Below are 9,875 nucleotides of genomic sequence, written 5' to 3'. Positions count from 1 at the left end.
AAAAGTATGATGGTGAAACTGAAGATGCACTGAGTTGGTAACAGCTACGGATTTGCTTTTCCCAACTAATATCCACAGCACAAGGTGCGAGATGAATTTACACTGTCTGCAGGCAATCTTTCTTTATACAAAATTCGTAGGATTTCCTAAAAATAATTTGATTTTTTTATCCTGCTGCCCTAAACTTCTCCCTGAACCAGAGAAGTAAAACTTCAAAATCTGGATGGCTTACTACTGCCTAGTCCAGGGAGCTGAAACCAAATGGATACAGCTAGATGCAAATACAACCTTCTTCCTACCTAACCGGGGGGCCACCAGGCCCCCCGGCCTTTGTCGTCACCACCACCATCACCCAGTGTGCACCATGGGGACTCACCAGTGATGAGAGGAGGATCCTTCAGCCCAGATGGGCTCCACCTAGGACTTCTGCCTTTCCTGGTTGGGATTAAATAGGGTAGTGGGTCGGGAGGGCAAAGTGGCCACACCTGGGGTGGGAGGAGACTCCAACAGAGCTCAGGTGCTCTGGGATTTGAGGGGAAAAATGAGGGAAATGGGGCAGGTGATGGACTTTAGAGTGTCAGGTAATGACAGGACTAGGGGGAATGGGAAAAAAAATAGAAATGTGTAGATTCATATTGGATGTTAGGAAGAAATGGTTCACCATGAGGGTGGTGAGACACTGGAACAGTTTGCCTAGGGAGGTGGTAGAAGCCCCATTCCTGGGAGTTTTTAGGGCCAGGCTGGATGTGGCTCTGAGCAACCTGATCTAGTGTGAGGTGTCCCCCCCCGTGGCAGGAGGGGTTGGAACTGGATGATCCTTGGGGTCTGCCTCCAACCCCAGCAATTCTATGATTCTAAAGCAATTTTGCAGTTTAGGCTGGATGTGAGGAAGAAATTCTTCCCAGAAAGAGTGATTGGCTATTGGAATGTGCTGCCCAGGCAGGTAGTGGAATCACCATCACTGGAGGCATTTAAAAAGAGCCTGGATGAGGCACTTAGTGCCATGGTTTAGTTGATTAGATGGTGTTGAGTGATAGGTTGGACCTGATGATCTTGAAGGTCTTTTCCAACCTGGTTAATTCTGTATAATTCTGTATAAAATATTCTAGATAGATAGATATTACTGCTACAACTGCTCAGAAGGATGTTTTAGGGGTATAATATGATGACCAGTGTCAGTATCATGTATATATATATGACCAATAACTGTCTTTACAACAAAAGGCCCAGAAAAAAAAACACTGCTGCCTGCTCTTTCAGTATATTCAGAGGAGAGGAAGACAGGCATCACAGTCCTCCCACAGAGCTAAAAAACCAAACCAAACAAACACCAACACATATTAAAAACATCAGCTCTGTTAGCAGCAGAGTCATTAACGTACAATCTCCTATGGATTTCTGTCCTGGGGAGGCACATTTGCTTGGGCTTACTGATGTGCAACTAACAGTGAGCACACCTTGGAGCAGGATGGGCATTTGCAGGTTCTTCTTCCTCTGGCTGGCCACATATTTTCATGACATTTGTAGAACATCATTATTTTCAGGGTCTTTACCTGTACCTTCCTGACAAATTGTTTGAACCTGAGCAATCAAAACTCAACATTTAATAGGGCAGGGCTAACGGGCACATATGCACAGCCACACAACATTTTCACCCCCACACACTTTAGTTTCAACTTCACCTGTCTTCTACACAAACAGAGCATTTCTCTTCACTACTGAAAATATCTTGTAGCAAAAATGCAGTTGCATAATTAAATGATCCAAATCTAAAGCTGCAGTGATTTTCTGACTCTGGACATTTTTGCTAGTCTGAGTGAAATCCAAAGAATCCATCTGTCAAGATGGTGTGCAGATCTACCCAGAATGATTTTTAAATCCCATAGTTACTTCTGGGTATTAGAAATGTACAAGAATGTGTACTTTCCCAAATTATTTTTTGATGTAGTGTGGTGGGTTAATGCCCTTTTCTGAAAACAAAAAAAAAACAAAGCAGGGTGGAGGGCTTGCGGGTACTTTACCCTCCCTGCAGGGTGTTTTCCCCTGGGAAGCTGAGTCTGTTCCACTCTTCCCTCCCTGCCCAGCTAGGGTATAAAAAGCAGGACATCGTAGTTGTTGGCTCTCCTTTTGGCTCCTGCCTCTGCTGGATGAGAGCTACTGCAGCTGCCCTCCTGCTCCTCAGCCACGTGGCCGGACCTGATCCTTCTCCCTGCTGCTTCTGCGCCTCCTCAGAGAAAGACTGGTTTTGTATTATTATTTTTCTGTCCCACTCCCATCCATCCTTGTTCCTTGCCCTTGTGAACCTTTCCTGTTATTCTTATATATATATTGTTTAAAGAAAATTCTTCATCTCTCTACTTCCAAGCTGACTCCAGATTATTGTTTAGTGGATTTGCTCCTTACCCTTTTTTTTTTTTCCCTCTCTGTTTGGAGGAAGGAGGGGGGAGTAGGGGAGAGATTCTCAGCCTTTCCCCCATCTGGGCTTTTAACTCCCAGTTAAGGCTCAAATCACTACATGTAGCCATTCAAGTTTTGTTTCCAACAAAACACTTGCTTCCAAAGGCTTGTATCTCAGTTCATACAAGTATAGAAAATTTATAGCATTAATTACCATCTTCTGGGTATTTTCTTTGGAAAAATGCCTTTGAGATATGGGTGTTCTCAAAACCAGAAGTGTTGTGGGGAAAAAAATGTCCATTCCTCACCAGTAGCCAGCATCCTGACATTATTTTATATTCAAATAGAATTTACAACAGGAATTTAATGTAGACAAAACTTTCTCACTCTGTGGCAATATGAAACCATTGTCAGAGGTAAACAACACAACTACTTTGCTCATGATGGATTCTCAATTATTATTTTTTTTAATTTCAAATTCTCTTTTTGTTTGCTTTATGCTGGTTTCTTCCCACTTCAGATGCTAAAAGTTTGTTCCTTGTATCAGGAAGAATCAGCCCCCCACTTTATGCTATTCATGACTTTTGTTCTTCATAACAGAAAAACCATCAAAGAATCAATATGCCATATCCCCTCTCCTAACCTTCAGAGAACAACAGTGATGCAAGTTGTCATTTTTTGGCAGCTGTATCAATAGGCAGTTAAAATACTTCGAAAGAGATTTGCTGTGAAAGGATCTAAGACCCCCATTCTACACACTAAATTCTGCTAGTAAGGCCAAGTTTATGCAAGAAGCAGTGCAGGGACCCTGCATGGAGGGAGCAGCCAAACTGTTTTGCCCATCGTAGACTTACTGTCATCCATGCAGTGTGTGTCTCTCTGGCACTCCTTGTTAGCAATAAGAAAATGCAGATAAAGAGCTCTCCTTACAATTCCTCTCCTTTTTTTCTGGCTGCCTGTGAGGTCCCTGCTCACTGTGGGAGCTTCTCAGCACCAGCTTCACACTTCTCTGAGCCTTGAGCTGTTCTTGCCTCACCTTGAGCCCATGTCATAGTGAGCAGCCGTCCACCAACTAGCCTTAAATCATCCATGTGACACTTATTGTTTCAGCACAGTGAAGAACAGAATCAAACTGCAAGGACTCAAAAGGAAAAACAATTTGTCTTTCTCCTTGCAGTGACAGTGGAAAATGTGACTTGAGTGTTTCTTTGAAATCAAAATGATAACTCCTTCTATTAAAAAACAACCCAAATAAAACCAAACCAAACAAAAGAAAAGAAAAGAAAACAAAACAAACCACCGTAAAACATGTTGGTTAATAATGCAGGATGCCTTTAAACCCCATAATTCAAAGTCCTTAGTTTAAAGAAAAAAAGGGTATTTTCCAAGACCAAGCATTTTTCTCTTCCAAAAGCAAAATTTTCATTCATCTATCTGTTGCTGCTCTCATGGAAGTCACAAATAAATTGCTCATTATAGGGCCAAATGAGACATAGCTTGAGACAAAATCAGTAACATCCATGAAACTGCAGAACCCTCTAAATCACCTGGCAAGAAGTGAACAAGGAGCCCACTGATCCGCCAAGCAGACATGCAAGCACATCACTATGTAAAGGGCCAACACACCCCAAAGAACTATGAATATTCTGTTAGTAGATATGCCAGCTTTATAAAAAAACTCCCACCCAAATCTCTGACAGAATAAATAGCAGTTAATATTGTGGTGATTATTTCTGAGTGTGATTATTGTTCACAGACATGAAGTCCCCTTTGGTTTTAAAAGCTGCCAGTCCTGGGCATAAGATTATTAACTGATTCTAAAGGAGTAAACCTTTCAAAGATAAGTTTATGTGGAACAAATAAGTTGTAGTTCAACACAAGTGTGTCCATATCAGTGTCACATGTGTTCCTAAAAAGGTCTAGATTTTAGCATGCAGACCTGCACAGAGCTTCAGAATAATTTGCTCCTATTACCCACTCCCTGCAAGATTTTTTTCTTTCAGAGTCATAAGGATGATTCAGTTCTGGGCTGTGTAACCAAGCATTCTCTGAGCTCATGGGACCCCTGTCTTCATGAGGATCACTATATCAACACCAAAGCTGATTTGGAAGGTGTATTTTATCAGTCTCCTTAAATAGATGCATTTATACCAGTGGCAGGGAAATACAGTTCCAACATCTTCAGCACATTCAGGCCTTAGAGCTTGAATTAAGCTTGCAAGAAATGGTTACAGATGAGACATCAGAGTCCTCCCCAGGAATGACAGAAGAAAACAAGAAAACTTACATGGATCTTTTACCCAAATGCAAACTCTGACTTTCCACATCTTATTTCTTCAGAATCAGTTATGTAACCACCCTGCCTTTCCTCATTCCAGACAGAAATAAGGGATCCCTGTGACTTTTTATTAATAAAATTCTAAATTTCTGGGCATATTTTCCTCAATCCCTTCCCCCTCCATTTGAAAAAGATGTTTGCCCTAGTGTTGGTTCTTTTGCTGCTACAATCCAGGGTAGGTGTCCTTGAAAATCACAAATGGACCAACACTTACACTGTATATTCAGAAACCCTTTGGAATTTGTTCTGTGCCTAGAAGGTTGAGAAATATTAGATCCTTCTATTAGAGGTCTTATGAAAACACAGGAGATACATAACAGTGCTTCTTACCTCTGAGGGCACTCAACCTCATTTTACTATCACTGATAACAGTCCCCTGAAGCTCTATTCCAAGAGAAAAAAAAAAAATCTTACTCTCTTCTTTTAATATGCTCTGCAGACAGAGTAATTACTTTCTCCTATTTCTCACTTCGTAAACTAATTTGCCAGATGCAGCTAAATCAGCTCTCACAACCAAAAAAGGGTTCACAAAAATGAAAAGTTAAGAAAAAACCAAATCAGTAAAATGCTAGAGAAAGGACCTTTACATTGAGATGTCATGGAGATGACAGTGCAGCAGTGCATCCATTTGAAACAAAGCATGTGCTTCTCTTCAGGTATATGCTTAATCCCACTTGTGTGTACTTAGCACACACTTGCACTATGATAAGCCTAAACCAGTACTCAGGTAATAAGTAAGGCAATCTGATAGAAAGAAAACTCTTCTTGCCTCTGAAATGTATACAAGAAATGCAGGAGATTGTCCTCTGCACAATACATCTGTCTTAATGGAGCCTCACACTTTTATTTCATAAGATGCCCTTCTCACATGAGGCTCTTGTTTGCTCAGTAACGTGGGAAGATCATATGCCTGCTCTACTTCCTTTTCATTTTCATGCACTTTTTCAGATGTAAAACCTTCCTTTGTTGTTGATATAGATTTCCATTACAGTTTCCAACACGTAGTAATTGCTTTTGCCTTCTACTGGTAATGAAGCCAAAGAGCACAGTCACTGCCTCGTTTTTGTATGCAGTGTGCCTGCAGACTGCAGAAACAGACAAGACTTTCACATGATGAAACATGTCTTTATCAAATCTGCATATTTAGCCACCTCTGCCTAATTAACATCTTCTGCTTTGAAAACTTAGGTAGGCTAAAATTTGCCAGTCTTTTTACAGTGGCTATATGTAACTCACACCAGGTGGGACATTCATAATTTGTATGTTCTATTTTATTGAAAAATAAATAAATAATGGGATTCTGCTTTAGCAAACATCAGCCAGATGAAAAAATAAAAGGCTCAAAACAGCACCACTGTTTAAATATATGTTTAATACAAGAGGCTGCTAATAATTTTGATTAATTGAAATTTCTGTCACATTAGCCATATGGTAAACAAAAGTGCATACAATTAGCAACATGGAAGCAGTGTGTGTCAGCTTATTCAAAAGACTCCCACATATGCCAATTATATTACTTTGCATTGACTGACAAAGAGCAAAATTACGTTTTTAACATTGGCTTTTAATCAGAATGTGATTTTTGACAGATAAAATACTAGTAGGGAAGGCTTTTGTATACAGAATTTAAAATAGTTGTGGGAGCAGAGTATTTGTACAGAATTTGTAAGCCATCAGTATGTGTAGTTACATGATGTCCTCATAGGAGACATCCTTTTAGTGCCTGCATGCAGGTGACAATCTCCTCTCACTAAGAAACATGAAGCAGTTAAGTCACCTTTGTTCTGATGTGGAGTCAGGTTCTGGATCCACAACTAGAGGCAAAGGAGAGAGATAAACAGAGAGAGTTTGTGAATCACTGCATTAAGCAACTTTATTTAGTTTCATTAATTCCAAGTTTCACAACATAATGGAGGCAAAGCACCAAACCCCAAATCTCAACATATCCCTTGAATTACTCCCAAACCACAAGTACTTTGTTTACTAATCCTTGCATCTGTAAATGCATTCAAAACTCATGACTTGGGGCTCTTAAAATACCTGAGATTCTGTAAACATTATAAACTTAGCTTAAAATAATTGCTGTGGATATTTACTTCTTTGATTTGGGGAAACAGTCGTCTTTCAGTGGTGCTCAGTGACAGGACAAGAGGTAATGGGCACAAAGTTGAACACAGAATGTTCCATCTAAACATGAGGAGGAACTGCAGAAATTCCATCTAAACATGAGGAGGGACTTCTTTACATTGTGGGTGGTGGTGCACTGCAACAGGTTGCCCAGAGAGGTGAAGTCTCTGTCTCCTGAGTCATTCAAAATCTGCCTGGACACCATCCTGTGCAATCTGATATAGGAAAACCTGATCTGGTGGGAGGATTTGGACTAGATGATCTTCAGAGGTCCCTTCCTTATTATTCTCTGATTCTGTGATTTATGATTAGTGAGGATTTAGGTTTGAGGACTTGCATTTGCTCTTCCCTTGGCAATGATAAGGACTAATCCTTTTCCTGCAAAACCAAAATCTCTCATAACTAGAAGCACCTATCGCTCTGGGAAGCACTGATGAAGAGCTGACAGCCCCAGTAACCTCTCACAGCAAACCTACCCTAGAAGACTGCAACACAGCGAAACCTCATGGACCAGCAGCACTGATTCAAATGTACATCTGTGTAAATGGAAGACATTTGGACTCAAACCTCACAGCTAGAGTACTTGTGTGAAATGAAGTTGCTCTTTCTCAACCGAGTTCTCAAAGTACTGAACATTGCTCTAGTTGGCAATGCTACGACGCAGCATAAATCAAATGCAACAAAACTTCTGAAGTACCATATGCACAGGCAGCTCTGTTCAGGCAAGAGCTGAAAAACTCTGGAGATTCTCTATTGTCAGAGATTTCTTTCAAAGCAATTAAGTTAGTTTAAATGATGACAAGAACATTTTCCATTGCATTATCACTCACGTTCTCCCAGGCACAGATATGCATTGCTGTTCTGTTTGAGGCATTTTCCTTTTTGCTATTTCATACAGATTTGATTTGATAGGGTGAAAAACTAATTAGGAACTATTGGTCCTCTCTACAAAAAAAATCATGGATATTATTAGGTCCTACTGACTCTGTCTGCTGTACATGTCGTCCACATGCTTCGTGGTTTTCACAACGACAGATGCTTGCTGACCTAGGATCTTGTCAGCACTTATGTTCACAGAGTATTTAAAGATAATGACTGTATGTGACCCTTGAACTAAATGTTCTGTTTTCAAAAAGTGAGGGAAAAACAAGGATAAGCAATGTGTTACCATAAATGAATTTGAAAGAACTGGAAAACTATTTACAGATCCAGCCAACATTTATATGCCTGATTAATCTCCAGGACTTTGACAGGCTAAACCCACGTTTCTGTGTTTTCAGGACTGGAGCCAGGTAGTCCAGTAGCCAAGTACACAGGTAACACACAGCATCATTACAGTGGTTACAAAACACCCACATGACAGATTACACAGTGGAAAGCAAAAGGGAGGGGCAGCTTCCTAACTGCAAGGCAGAGCCTGCAGTTGATGTGAGGTGTTCAAATAGTCATACAAGTCTGAGACAGACTTAATTTTCTTCCTAGTATCTGGTATAGTGCTGTGTTTTGGATTTAGTATGAGAAGAATGCTGATAACATGCTGATGTTTTAGTTGTTGCTAAGTGATGCTTATCCTAAGTCAACGATTTTTCAGTTTCCCATGCCCTGTCAGTGAGCAGGTGCACAAGAAACTGGAAGGGAGCATGGGCAGGACAGCTGACCCAAACCAGCCAAGAGAATATTCCATACCATAGGATGCTGGCCAGGAGGAACCAACTGTGGCTCAGGAATTTGGCTGGCCATCAGTCAGCGGGTGATATTGTCCATCCCATGTGTGCATATTTTAGCTTTTATTAGTAGCATTTTCCCTTTTTTTTTTTTTTTTTTTCTTTTTTCTTTTTTTTTTTCCCCTGTGCTATTAAACTATATCTCAACTCAAGAGTTTTACTTTTCTTTTTCCAATTCTCTCCCCCACCCCACTGGGCTGGAATGAGTGAGCAGCTGTGTAGTGTTTTATTGCCAGCCAGGGTTAAGCCATTAGAATAGTTTATAGCCAGCAAGCTGCCTGTGGCCTGGTGGGATAATTCATCCTGCTTGTTCCTTACTTATGGTGGCCTTGATCCTGGAAAAACTGCATGAGTGCACTGAGTGAGGTTTGCCAACTGGAAGAATTATTTTGCTAAGGGTGGAAGCCTGTCCTTGCTGCCAGCCTTCCTGGGGGCTGTGCTCTTACCCATGTTAAGACCAGTGCACCTCTGACAAGACACTCAAAGAGCTACAATGCCATGAAAGGTAATCACAGTATGTGGCTTCCAACCTCTATTATAATCATTTGAATCTCTGCTCCTCTTATACTTCTGATGGCTCTCTTATCCCCAAAAGCAATCCACCAGCAATGCTGGATGGAGCGTCTCGGTACACATGCCATGTAATTTTGGCTCTTTGGCAAAGAAACGTTAGTGTGACAGGAAAGGGTTTCTAGCATTTGGCTTTCTCCAGACAGGAGAAAAACTTCCAAGTGGCTGTCACAGAAAATAAAATTGGAAACATCTGATCTCATGAAGCTAAATGCATCTGAGCACTGCAAAGAAACACAGAACTTGGTGAGATGGCTGCTGCTGAGCTAGATTTGGGGTGTCCAAACCTTTTGCTTGGGCAGCAACGTAGCAGCATATTTTCCTGGTATGCCAGCACTTGCTTGTGTACGTGTATTGATAATGATGCCTTGGCAGCCTGCCCAGAGGAGTCACTCCCCTTTAGGAAACAGATTGTGGTATCAGTGCCCGTTTGGGCACTGCCTACAGTTTCCTTATTGCTTCCTGTACGATCATTGGCGTTTTCTGCTGTTTCTCTAAAAAGACAAAATGTCTCTTGCAGTACCACGTCCTGCTCCACCTTTGCCTTGGGCAGCACAGGTAGGCTTTGTTCAGCGAAGAAGCAACCAGGAGAACTGTTTGGGGCCTCTGCAGCCTGCAGTTGCCGCAGTTATGGATAAAGAGCACGCTGTGCTACACTAAGTACACAGAAAAAAACGAGCCCAAAGAGCAAGCAGTCCAGAAGGGATATAATGCTGCTT

The sequence above is a fragment of the Melanerpes formicivorus genome, unplaced genomic scaffold (assembly GCF_026170545.1).
Source record: "Melanerpes formicivorus ecotype bairdi unplaced genomic scaffold, bMelFor1.0.p_v2 SCAF_8, whole genome shotgun sequence".
In the NCBI taxonomy this organism is placed as follows: domain Eukaryota; kingdom Metazoa; phylum Chordata; class Aves; order Piciformes; family Picidae; genus Melanerpes; species Melanerpes formicivorus.
Note: the sequence above shows the minus strand (reverse complement) of the source record.